The sequence below is a fragment of the Mus caroli genome, unplaced genomic scaffold (assembly GCF_978045245.1).
Source record: "Mus caroli unplaced genomic scaffold, Mus_caroli_1 scaffold_1, whole genome shotgun sequence".
NCBI classification, from domain to species: domain Eukaryota; kingdom Metazoa; phylum Chordata; class Mammalia; order Rodentia; family Muridae; genus Mus; species Mus caroli.
In genome coordinates, this window is record NW_028227256.1 from 27,000,212 (window position 1) to 27,014,441 (window position 14,230).

At 34.9% G+C, this 14,230-nt stretch overlaps 1 long non-coding RNA gene across 1 annotated transcript; it reads right to left on the reverse strand.

The window, feature by feature from the left end:
- Window positions 1–4,996: 4,996 nt before the first annotated feature.
- LOC110290949 (uncharacterized) lies at window positions 4,997–13,845 on the reverse strand. Its single transcript, XR_015046695.1, has 5 exons — window positions 13,803–13,845; window positions 11,983–12,017; window positions 11,026–11,112; window positions 6,533–6,573; window positions 4,997–5,155 (listed from the first exon to the last, which is right to left on the reverse strand). It is a non-coding gene; the product is annotated as an uncharacterized LOC110290949 (long non-coding RNA).
- Between the last annotated feature and the right edge of the window lie 385 nt (window positions 13,846–14,230).

A 14,230-nucleotide genomic window follows, 5' to 3' on the forward strand; every position in this document is an offset into this window, starting at 1 on the left:
ACAACTTCTGTATGTTTGTTCTACTCTGTCAATAAAATACCAGTTCTCTATAGTCATATACCAATTTGGCTCTGACATGATTTCTGCCCCGTCTTCCACCATGAGCCTTGACCCTTGGGAAGAAGCAGGCAGAGAGTGATAAATGTCTTATTTATGGCTTTACATTCTTCACTCTCTTGTTCTATTCATGATGTAACTCTCTGTGTTGCTCTACTGTAGAAATGTTTCTCTGCTAAGGACAGAGAAGTGCACTAAACCACAGATATAAGTCATTGTGAGAGGTTTGATCTTATGTTCATTTAGCAAAATAGCAAGTAAATTCTCCTCCTCTAGTGGTTATGACCTGCTGTCTGACCACAGGTTCTTGGTCCTAATAATTGTGATGCATAGGAATTTCATCTTGTGACCCAGGCCTTTAAACCAAGCAGAAAGTAGTTGATTATTCCTATAACATCCATGCCTCTAATCCATGAGTGGGAATATCTTGGCAGGTCAATTGTTATGATATCTTGCAGGGTTCAAAGTCGATGACTGATGTTAAGTTTCCTCTTCTGGCACTGAACATAGTACTTTCCAGTACTAGCAAAGCTAGCCAGTAGGAATGAAGCTGCCAAAGCAGTATGAACTTGATGTTGTCATATTTTCTGGCCAAATACATGTCAACTTCAGCAATAGGGTCTTATTGTCATGATTTGTATTGTAACTGAGATTATTGACAATAGTCTACAACATTTGAGAGAAAACAGAGTCTCACAAGCTTACTAATTCAAAAGACACACTCCATTCCTTGCACTGGGTTTTAATTTATAAGCCCAGGGTAGCTAGTGTTAATGTGATCATTTTGTTATAGGGATATCCATCTAAACTTATTTCATGTATGTGTATGGATATATTTTCAGGAAACTTCTATAGCAGTAAGTTTTCATATATTTTTTTTCAAAATGTCTTTAGCATGTGCTATTCCTCATTATATATGGTCTTCTAACTTGCCTTCCCATCGCTTACCACATTTAACTTTTCCTGACCCATTACTTTCCTTTCTTCATTCCTACAACTATGTTCTATCTCCTCTCCCTTTAATAGCCATCCCTCCAAGCCCATTACCAATTTTCTGACGTCTCTGTGCATTCCAACTGAAACATGTCTGAACAATCATGAAGGATTGCCACAAATGAGAGAAAACACTCACGTTTGCCTTTCTCATCCTGGGTGACATTATTCAGAATGATTGTTTCTACTCATTCATTTAAATTTGGCTTTTATGATTTCATTTTCCTTAATAGCTGAATAATATGCCCATTGTATAAATGTGTCATATTTTTATTATTTATTCATTGGTTGGTAGACGTCAAGGCTGTTGTGTTTGCTAACGATTGTGTATGGAGCAACAGTGAACATGGAAGAAGATATATCTCTAAAATAGAATGCTGGGTACTTTTAGTACATGTCTGAATAGTACAATAGTACATGTGATTTAGGGTTTGGTTTTTTTGTTTGTTTGGTTTTGGTTTTTGGTTTTTTTGTGGTTTTTTTTTTTTTTTTTTTTTTTTTTTTTTAGAAATTTCCACCTTTATTTTTATCATGCCTGCACCAATTTGCATTCTTACCACTAGTGAGTATTTTCCTTCTTCTCCAACATGCATGTGAGCATTTGAAAGTCCCTTTGAGAAAATATACCCTTTATGATAAACACAGTGGAGAATTTAGGAATACAAGCGGTGTATCTGAGTATAATAAAACCAATATACAACCCCTCACAGCTATATCTTACTAAACAAGAAAAGCTCAAAGCATTTCTTTGAAAATCGGGAGCAGGATAAGGGTTTCCATTTTGCCCCTCTTGAACCATACATCATTTGAAGATTTAGCTAAAGCAACATCAGTGTCTGTTACTGTAAGATTGATACTGGTGATGCTATGGAAACCCCAATAATATTGCTCCTTGTGGGTGAAGAAGTACAACAAGGAGAAATGTCGACTGTCAAAACATTAAGGAAATAAAGAGAAACAGAATAAAGAGAGACACTTGATATGAAGTAGAAACTAAAATAAGCAAAAATGTGTATACAGGAGAGATGGAGAACTTCAAGAAAGTATATCATTTGAGGTATGCTGAAGTATGTTGATGAGTAACATGGCCAAGAAGTAGCATGGACCATGGGCACTCAAAGATATTTACTTGATGTTAGGAATTGTTTTCTAGAAAGAGACTTGGTTGCCCATCTTTGATTCTCAATACAGAAGTTGTGCTACACTTTGGTAGAAGGGAAGAAATTAGAGTGGGCATAGAAGCTGTACTCAACTACTTTTCTCTAAAATGTAATTTTGTTCATGGAGTGCTTGGACAGGTTGAGTAATCAAAGTGCAGAATAGAAAAGAGTAGTTACAACAACACATAGCAAACAGAATATCCCTGCATGACACGACACAGTGAGAGCCACTGCACTAGTACTTATAATTAACAAAACTTATCTTCTATGCTGGAGACATGAAATAATCTTTTATGGGGTTGTCTAGCAGGTATCTCCAGTGGAAAATTTGTCTGTCAATTATGGTTCTTGGCACATGGAATATGCCTTAACATCATGTAGAGACAGCTTCATCTAATTTCACTGGGCATCTGTTTCAAGAAAAAGGACTGGGAAATTAGGAAACACAGTATAAGTGACTGTAGCAGTCTCCTTGAAAAAATAAAACCCAGCTCTGATTGGGATGGCAATGTATATCCAGGGACTAACTCTATGATTGACAACTCCTTCATGTTCTTTCAAAAGTAGAGTTTGCCCTGGCTTTTCTCTAAAGAGAAGACTAAAGTCTTACCTTAATTTTTTGATAATCAGTTACTATAAAAATATATGTATACTCTAAGATGCCTTGCAAAAGTATTTCCAGGTACATTAGAGTTTGTACTTTTTTTCTAGTATGTCTCTATTAGATATATGTTGTATGTTCTTTGATTGGTGGTTCAGTCTCTGAGAGACCCTAGTGTCCAGGTTAGTTGACTCTGTTGTCTTCCTGTGGAGTACCTATCCCCTTCACATTGTCCCTACTCCCCCACAATCCTTCCTTCTTTTCTTCCATAAGAGTTCCCAAGCACCAACTATTGTTTGGCTGTGGGAGCTACATCTGTCAGCATCTGCGTGGAGTCTCTCAGAGGACAGTCATGCTAGACTCCTGTCTTCAAGCATGATAGAGTATCATTAATAGTGTCAGGGATTGGTGTTTGCCCATGGGATGCTTGGTCTTCATGGGGGTCTTGAATAAATTGGACAGAGACTATCCCAAAAGCTGTTGCCTGAATGTGGAATATGTTCTTCTAGCTGGGCTGCTGTGTCTGCCTCTGGGAGAGGATGGACCTAGTCTCGAATACTTGGTTTGTCAGAGTGGGTGAGGGATAGCCCACACACACTCAAAGCAGAAGGGAAAGGGAATAGGGAAGGGATTGTTGTAGCAGGTGACTGAGAGAGGGGTAGTGAGCAGGATGCAAAGTGAATAAATTAAAAAAAAAACTATACTTTGTAATTTGTAAAAGCAGTTTTTATTTTATGAAGACTTAGTGCAACCCATGTTTTTAAAAGAGCTGACTTAGACTATATTTTATATTTAAACCTAACATGAAAGTAAAAATTACTACCCAACTGAAAATGCTGAGTATTTAATGTTTCTCACTCAACATAAACATGCTGTCCTAAAAATTAGATAGCACTGAAAATTCTTAAAATCTTACCTTCAATTTTAGGAACATATAGACAAGTGAACAAACTCATACATTTATCAGAGTGACTTTATTAGTCTGCCTTGTATTACTATAAATAAATAACCATGGTCACTAACGGATAAGGATGAAAACTTTGTCCACCTCTATCCTTTAGAAGTGTAAAATGATCAGGCTCCATTGATTCTGTATGTAGAAATAACAGAATGCTGTTTTAACTCACAAATGCGTCCTGCATATGCTCTACCTTACATCTTCCTTAACTTGATAAATCAGTCTTAGTAAATCTTAGAAGTCTAAAGTTGTTAAACCTCAAGCTACATAAAAATTGAGCTTACACCTCAAACCAATGAACATATTTTATCCTTTTCTTTTTTCCTTTCAAATAGATCTTCACCATGAGTACTCACACAGCATACTAATTATTACCAACATTGATGTTCAGGTTAATCAAAATACACATAAAGAAAGGCTCTTGAGAAACTTAAGACCTCTGAACACAAAACTGCTGTCATCTACATTATCTTATAAGACTATACAACAAACATCTTGTTTATCACCAATTTACATAGATTTCAATTCATATATCCTCCTCAGATGTAAGCCAGTACAGAGTAAGAACCTTTATCAGACATGACATTTTTAAATATGTTCCTGGGGACTTTTGTCCAGCCTAAGATATATAGAGAGTGGCCTGTTCTGTTTGTGACAACATCATTCTATGATCACATGAAGCTAAATTCTGAAACCTGTTCTTTGGTAAAATCTTTCTGTTTTGATAGATTATAATTCTGTAAGAAGTGAGATATGGATAGAATTTTTTTTTACATTTTCAATGATCACATCTGTAACAAATAACTTTAGTTTTCCTATTATCTGTATCTTCAGAAAACACTGAAATCTGTTTCCTGTATTTCCTCTCACATAAGACAGATTTATTGCACATTCTCTCCCCTCTCACAATAGGATGAGTCCATGCAATAGAGGCTTTATCAAACAACCTCAGCTTTAAAATACCACTTTATTTTGGCATTCATGTTATCACTGTGACCAGTTCTGACCTTTGATCTTGGAATTATTACACACCAAGATATATTACACACCAGTCCTATAAATGTTAACATATAAAAACCACATACAAACATTTATTTACCCTCTTTAAAAATAATTAATGACATACAGGTGTCTCATTTTATTCTCAAGCATCTTTGGCCACTTTCCAAGTGACTGCATTTACCAATATTGAAGACTAAGGCATAGTTTAATTTTATAATGATATTTTATTTATTCATATGGTTATTTCATTATATGCCCTTACCAATTGTGATTATACAGTATTGCATTATTTGAAATATGTAGCAATAATAAAACATTTTCTTTCAATCATTGTGCTGGTTACTCTTTGCCAACGTTTCCAAATTCAATCCAAATTAGAGACACCTGAGAAAAATAATTTCAAACAATTAGCTCCATTAAATTGGCCTGTGATCATGTCTGTGGGGTCATTTTCATGATTACTGGTTGAAAATGGGATTAGGCAGCCCACTGTGAGTAGTGTCATCCCTGAGAAGAAGAACCTGAGGTGTATAAAACACCAAACTGTGCAGGCCGTGGAGAACACGTTAGTAAGCAGCACCCTTCTGTGATTTCTCCTTCAAGCTCCTGCCTTGAGTCCTTGCCTGGGCTTCCCTTGATGATAGACTACAACCTCTGAGCAAAATTAACCTTTATTTCTTTTGTTGCTTTTCATCCTGATACTTATCAAAGCAACTGAGAAGCTAACTAGGACACACATTATTTATTCATTTACTCTCCCAGGAGACTTTCACAGTCAAATGGATTATATTACAAATAGTATTTCCCAGACAATATATGGTGAATTCTCTATGTTATCTTTCTTCAAAAAATGTGTGTACATATACATATATGCTAATAACAAACCATCAAACCTAATATAAAGATTTGGAATGGTTTTTAACTAACTCTTTAAAAGAACATATTAAAAAGAAGCTCTTGAGAGAATTATTTGCATTTCTGTAACAATGTGTGGCTTAACATCCTAAATAAAGAAACTGAACCATTCTATCCCTCATTAGTATGTCAGGATCCTTCCACACTTCCATTTAGCATCTTTAAATGGTGTTATCTTCTGTTACAACTGGAGAAGTTTTTGTCTAACAGTCAATTTCCACTTAAAGAATGAACCAGGGTTTATGCGTGCAGCTGTATGCAACTAATAAAACAAGAAACTAAAATTTAATGGATCAACCATAAATTTCCCTTCAGTTTTATTGTCCAACCTTGACTTTTCAAAATGAGCTCTCTGTGTGATTTCTGAGTCTGAATTTGGTAAAATAGGTAGTCTGCATATACCAGAATTGCAGTGATGATGGATTTGATACCAAGCTACATTTCCAGAAGTAGGTGTTACCAGACAAATTTTGGCTAATGACAAGAGGTGTGTAAAAATACATTTTCAAGAAACCTTGCTGCTTTATGAGTATATTTGAATATGAATGTTATGTGTGTGTGCTTCAGAGAAGAGAATGGATTTTTTTCCAATAACTATATTGACATTTCCTTTATTTTTGTTTTGTTTGCTTGTTTGGTTTGGTTTGGTTTTGGCATGGATATTCTATAACATTCCATACAGTGCTTGGAAGTACACATGACAGAGATCCATCATCACTAGAAAAATTCGATTATGATTTTCTTCCTCAATATTTCATATTTCAAAGATTACTAAGGCATCAAAGCTTTGGAAATCAAGAAATTCTAACACAAGAACCCACTACTACCCAAGTAGCTTCTTCTAACCTGGTGTCAAGATTGATCATATATTGAAGGTAGTTTCCTGCCTGTAAAATGGAGAAAATAATGGTGATTGTAAAAGAATATGATGTAATATACAGAATTATATCTATCTCAGTGCATTCAGGATATATCCACAGAAGTGTGCTAAATTGATTAGCTCATGAACAGCCCAAATTTCCCAAAATTCTCCAAGCACAAAAAGAAGTTCAAGATCACAGAACTGGGAGATGTATGTAGAGTGAAATTTAACCCTGTTTTCTGTGGCAGAACAGCCCAATTAAAACAACAACACCAACAACAAACTCCCTTATTTAATTTTTAAATAAGAAAAAGCCCTCATGTTTTGTTTACTTTTCTTTTTAGAATTTTAGTGTTTTCGTTAACGGCTTTTTAGGGTATTTAGAAGAGTGTTTTAGAGGGTTATTTTTTGTTTGTTTGTTTGTTTTGTTTTGTTTTTTTGTATTTTATTGGTTTTCAGGGTTCTAGTTTACTTTTAGTGTTTATTTTTTTTCTTGGATTTTTAAGGATCTTAGTGCATTTTAGGATTTTAGGGTTTTATTTAGGTTTCAGGGTTTGTTTTTGTTTTTTGTTTTTTAGTATTTTAATGTATTTCTTAGGGTTTTTTTCTTGTTGTTTTTGTTTTTATTCTTGAGTATTTGTTTTTTTTTTTTTTTTTTTAATTTAAGGGTTTAAATTTTGGTGTTTCATAGTTGTAGAGTTGCTGAACTAAAGTGGCCCATGCATTCAAACCCAGCACTTGGGAGGAACAGGAAGTAGATTTTTGAGTTCAAGGCCAGCATGTTCTACAGAGTGATTTCCAGGACAGCCAGAGATACACAGAGAAACCCAGTCTACAAAAACTTAAAAAAAATAATAAAATAAATTAATAAAAATTAAAAAAAAAGAAAGAAAAAGCCCTCATGATTTATGAATTTCATAAAGTTAACACCTTTTAGTATCCTCATATTTGTGTTTTGGATTTTGTGTGTGTGTGTGTGTGTGTGTGTGTGTGCGTGTGTTTTTTTCCAAATATTTATTTATTATATGTAAGTACACTGTAGCTGTCTTCAGATACTCCAGAAGAGGGAGTCAGATCTCGTTACAGATGGTTTGAGCCACCATGTGGTTGCTGGGATTTGAACTCTGGACCTTCGGAAGAGCAGTCGGGTGCTCTTACCCACTGAGCCATCTCACCAGCCCGTGTTTTGGATTTTGACAGTCAAGTTTTAGAGAAATAATTCATTCAGAAAATATTTAATGTCACAATTTTAGGAAAATGTTAATAATTTTCACCTAGGACTTATGTTAACGTTTTATTACTTGAGTGAATCTAGGTGATGGATACTAACAAATTCCAGTGAGTGATACTGACCATAGGTCCTTGAACTATATTTTTCTATTCATCATTCATGTTTGACTTTACCTTGGTAGTTTTCTAGTTGTTAGTCATACTATTAATATTTATTTTATATTATATAATGTAGTATAATTTATAGCCAATTGTTTTATCAATATTTAATCCTGTTGCTTTTGTCACAGCACATAGAATCTATATTTGGAGATATTCCTTATCAAAATTATCTCAGTCTATCCTACAGACACACAAACATTTGTGTTTATGTTATATAAATTGTATAATTAGATTAGTTCCATTATTAAAGGATTGCCTATTTTATGATGTTTAATAGTGTTGAACAGTAAGCTTCAATCAACTAGATTATAAGTTTTGGAGCTAGATTGATACATTTCATACAGAGAATAAAATGTCTGCATATGTTGACCAAAATCTTCCGTAAATGCGTACTACACACAAATGTATATATAGCATAGTTTAACTTTAATAACTCTTGATTTTTGTATGGTTGGTCTTTGCATTGATCAAAGTGTGCTGTTGAAGTTCCTCAGTGTTTTAGTATTAGCACCTCTCTGACTCTTTGATCTGACAATGTTGGTTAAACATGAATGCATTAACTCATTAACTTGTTTAACTGATTCCGTGATTATTATCTGCTGATACGTTTTTATCATTTTTCCTTTAGGACTAAATGTCCTAGCTTGCTTTTGATTTACATTAGCATGGAAAATTTTGCACACTGTTTCACGTTATTATTAGACTTTACTGGTGTCAGTTTCTTCTAAGCAGAATAAGGACACATGTAAGTGTAAGTGGCTGTTTCAGATGTTGAAGGGTGACTGTAGTTTACACTAAGCCATATATATTCCATATAATAGAAAAAAAGAACTTGAAGTTTCCACATCAAAACACTTAATTGAGCTAATGATCTTGATTTTAACAGTTCATCCTGATATGCATCTATTGAAATACTACATGATTACTTCAATTAATATCAACAAAAAATCATACATTAATCGAAATGTTTAATCTTGAGTATTATCTATTTTTCCTTTGGAGAACAGTTTTATTCTTGGAAAACTTTAACTGGTGCAATGTATTTTCATTATATCCACTCAGTCCTACTTGTATTCAAGACCTTCTAATGCCCTAGTTATTTTCCCTCACAATTTTCTGTCTTCTTTTTGTTTTATGCTTATTAATAACCTCTTGAGTCTAATTGGTCCTGTTTATATATCCAGCTGTATGGCCAAATACTGAAGCACAGGCACCAACCAGTGGCAATGACACTAACGGAGTTAAAGTTCTTCCTCCCTCATCAGTCATTAACAAACAATAGTTCATCCAACAGGATAAGACCCTCAGAACCTCTAAACTATCATGCTGAAATTTTGAGTGACTTGATAATCTCCAAACCTTATACAAGTAATCACAGCTACCATTAAGGGATGCATGTAACGGCCCTGTCATGTCCAAAATTATCATTTTACAGCTTTCCACTTCATCTTACATTCTAATGCCTCCCCTTCAGTAAAGTTCCCTGTTAGTTATATGTCTCTGTAAAACTTATTCCCTGTTGCAGAAAGAAGCTTTTCTGAAAAAAAGTGAGGTGTTTCATAAAAGAAAATGACATAAAGAAGTTGTCAATGTACAACATGAACTAACCAGCATCCCCAGAGCTCTCTGGGACTAAATAACCAATCAAAGAAAACACATGGTGGGACTCTTGGATCTAGCTTCATATGTAGCAGAGGATGAGTCAGTCATCAATGGTAGGAGAGGCTCTTGGTCCTGTGAAGGTTCTATGCCCCAGTATAGGAGAATGCCAGGGCCAGGAAACAAATGTGGGTGGACTGGGGAGCAGGGGGCAGGGTGGGGGCAGGGGATAGGGGAATTTTGGAGGGGAAACTAGGAAAGGGGATAACATTTGAAATGTAAATAAAGAAAATATCTAATATTTTTTAAAAAAAGGAAGTTGTCAATGTGTGGTAGGTACATTCTTATATCCCAGAACTCAGGATGCAGAGGCAGGCAGATATCCATGAGTTTAAATCTAGCCTGATCTACATTGTGAATTTCAGGACAATCAGAACTGTATAGAAAATCCCTGTCTCTAAAACCAATAAACATCAATGGAGGAGGAAGAGGAAAAGGAAGGGGGTTAGGGGGAGGCAGAAGGGGAGGGGAGGAGACGGCAGCTGCTTCGAACCTTTTCTGACCAAAGTTGAATGTAGTATGCAGTTTTTCTACCATGATTACTTAACATTCAGACTAACAATGATGGGGTCCCATCTACAGGCTGTAATCTCTCTTGTCATGAGTTTTTATGATCAGGTTTCCTATACCAATAATGAAATCCCTCCTGTGGAGCTTGTTTCATATCCAATCAATAGGTGGTTAGTTAAGCCCATAGGGATTGCACCACTCTTGTATCAGCTGAGACTTACAGCAGGTCACATAGACACCAGTGGTGAATAAGACTATTGATGTCTTCTCTTTCCTTCCAGCCTATGATATTATGTAAGATAGCCATCAGGGAAAGAACTTCTTGATCACTTTGGGGTTGATTTCTCTATGTCCTGAATCAAAAATAAGTGATTTCTTACCCATTACTTATGGTTGTCAACAAATTGTAATAGCAATACCTACATTATGAGGGTATGCCTCTGGAGTTTCTGTGACCAATCAGAAGTACCTATCACATGTCTGGCCCTGAAATTTTTATCTAATATCCTATATCTTTTGGAAGCAGTTTTGTCCAACCATGAAGGGCACTTTTGTTCAAAGACACACACACACACACACACACACACACACACACTTTAGCTTACAAACTAATAGATTTCTATAAGGCTAATTCATATATCTTTAGATTTGTATAACCAAAAAATCTTCTCCCAATCCCCTTTTCCATTTACACACTCCTCTCTTTTATGTTACCTATATTCTACTATCTCCTCTAATTGATTTTTCTCCTTTGGTTGGAAGATTGGAGGTTTTCTTTAGGTCTTTCCATGAACCCTTCATCTTTGTTATGTTCTGCATGAGCTGTTGGAAATATTTTTAAATGTATGCAAGAAGGAAGGATCAAGCAGCAGAATAATGTAAAGTAAAATTATTTAAGAAAAATCTAGTTAAATACCTTGAGACATTACTGTAGAAAAATGACTTCTAGATGCTAGTTAACAAATTCAATGCTCTGTAATTGGATATACATTGTTTTTCAGATCTAGAATGATCAAAGTCACACACTGTTAAACACAATCTGAGAATGAAACAACAAATATTAAAGATTTACTTAATGATTCTCTTTCTTCTCCCGAACCCAAATTTACATGCCAAAGTCATGGCCTCCTTTATATTTTATCAGAAGACTACTAGGAGATATTTGGTCAATTGTTATGCAAGGCAACATGAATAGTCTTTAAATTCTAAACACACAAATCCCATTGTACATACTGAGAAGATACATTTATATATTTAAGTGTGTGTTTGTATGTGTGCGTGCGTGTGTGTGTGTGTGTGTGTGTGTGTGTGTATGCAAAAGTTAAAGCAAAAAGGTCATATGTTATAAAGAGAATGAGGGAGGGTATATGGGAGGAGTTGGAAGAAGGAAAGGAAAGAAGAAAATGATGTAATTGTATTTTAATATTATAAACTAAAAACATTTAAAAAAAATAAAAGTTTTAGCACAAAATGAACAATCAGAGTTAATAAGTTCTTCTAGATAGGCTCCAAATGATCTGTCATTTCATTATTTAAGTCACTCCAGCTGTTCTGACCATGGAAAACATTGTCCTTCTCTGCTTTTTCTTTCCTGTCAAGGGTGTGAATGTTTAGCTATACTTGTACGTCCTTTTTACATAAGTGCACATCAGTATATAATGTGCACTCAGACATAAACACAATTACACATTTATGTTATATTTATATTATTTTGGGAAAGGCCCAAGGGACAAACATATTCTTGATGTTTCTAAAATGAAATTCAGGCAAGTAAACAGGATGGATGCTGCCAAGGGCTCTGTAGTCTCATTTTCTCTCATCTCACTCCAAAAACAAACAAATGTAATATATTAAGCAAATCAGGAATACTTACCAACGTTGCTCAAGAGTGAAAGGTTCTACCAGTGCCTGTAGCAATGGAACTGTAGTGAGTATGGACAGTTATGTTAAAGCCTCTCTACCTAATCATCTCACTAACTTTCTCAGGTTTTCACAGTGAAAATCCCATTATTACTTGACAGTGTAAGATGCTGACCTCCATCAAAAGACATGAGATACACCCCTGGAGTGTAAACCCTAAAAGAAATCCATCTCAATAACGAATCTATTGCATGAATCTATTTCTCAGGAAATGCCAATGACAAAATGACTTTAAATATTTTTGATCCTCTGTATGTTTTTCTGAATAAGCAGATGTCTGCCATAACCTCAAACTATTCCCCTAGGCTGATTCAGTGAAACTCAGTATGTTGCTTTGAGTAAAAACATAATTGTAATTATGGCAGGCCAGGATAAAAAAGAGAGTGTCTCCTTTAAAAATAACAAATTAAATCTCAAAATTAATCTCTTATTTTACCTCATTAAAACTAATGAAAATAAAAATTTCAAGTACATATTATGTGCATGCACATAAGCTATGAACATTATCTTTCTAAATCATCTATAATATGACTTCGACAAAAATAAATAAATAAAAATATTTGCTAAATTAGTCCAATGTATGTACATTTCTTGGTTTTCTTTTTTCTAAAATAGTTATTTCATCTCAAGGAGATATTATTAAATATGACTTAATTGTTTCATCATGATAAAGAATATAATTGCTCTACTGTTATAATAATTTTTCTAGACTAAATTTAATTAGTGATCTTACAATATGTGCTGTCAATGATTTTGTATTGAGTACTGTTTTATGATTTCTGCAACATAATTTAATTAGAATGGCTATAATTAATGTGGAGTACTAACAATTTCACTGATATTTAATCTCAGTATTTGCATCAGCAGATACAAAATTGTGTTTAAAATTCATTGACTCAGTAAAATGAATTGCAGTTTTATCTGAGAATAACATTTTATGGTTCATAACATGATGTGGAAAACTTTTCTTCTTCATATGAACACAGGAAAAATATTGTCTATTCACATGCTTTTAAGGACTCAGTCTGAATAAAGATCAAACATAATTATGATTGCTTTGGAATTTGATAGAAAAATAACTCAATTGCATGGTATTTTCAAAATTAAATTCAAAGCTTTTAGCTTCTCTTTGTTCAGCTGCCTGTAATTGTTAGAAAATCTGATTATTACTGAATGAATGCAAACAGTTAGCTTGCCAGTAGGAAGCCCCCTGGGCAAAGGGATTATCAGTCCTAACATGGAGCCTACACCAATGTGCTGTCACATAGGAGGTGGAATTTAAGAGCTTAACAACTTTTTGTATTCCTGTCCAAGAAAGAATGTCTCTCTAAACTCACTTTTCAGAAAACACAGCAGATCTCTGGTATCACAATTGTTGTGAGCTGACACACTTGGAATTTAGTTTTCTAAGTCTAAAATATAAGGCCTAAATTACTACAAACAAATCTTAACAGATGAAGGTAAGATACCCTTGCATGGTATACCCATGGGCTGCTAAAATCAACAGGGAATTATCCAGGAGGATTAAGAAGGCAGATATGCAGTGACATACCTGACAGTAGTTTCAAAAGCAAAGGAAGAAAGGAAATTTAAGAAAGAAAAACTCAAGAGATATAAAGTCCAATGAAAGACTCCAAAACTCCCAAAGGGAGGCACTTACTCAAGCCTCGGGTCAGCTGCGCACCCAAGAAGACACTGAGACCGAACTTAAGATGTATAGAGAGTAAGATTTAATACAGCAACGACAAGAAAGAACATAAAAAGCACATATACCAGATATCTGGGGTCGAAACTCATGCAGCAAGGTGCAGAGGAGATTCGGCAATTGGCCCAAACTTTTCACAGGCTTTTATAGGAAATAGCCAAGGGAAAAGTACAAGTTTTACGTCACCAAGGTGTTCTGCCAAGGGGCTTTACATAACCAAGGGGTCGTGTCCTATATTTTGGCAATGTACTCGATCTATTGGAACATTCCGGGATAGTACCAGGAGGCCCCTATCTCAAAAATGTTCTTGGAACAGTCTTCAGTTAGGAGGGGTAGGACTAGGTTTTTTCAGGAGACCCCTTATCTAAAAAATGTTCCTGGAGCAGTTTCCAATTGGGAGGGGGTACCTTGGGGTAAAAAGTTCAGGAGTGCTCCGGGAACAGTCTCCGGATGGGAGGGGTAAGAGAGTTCAGGAAAAGTTCAGGTGTTCAGTAAT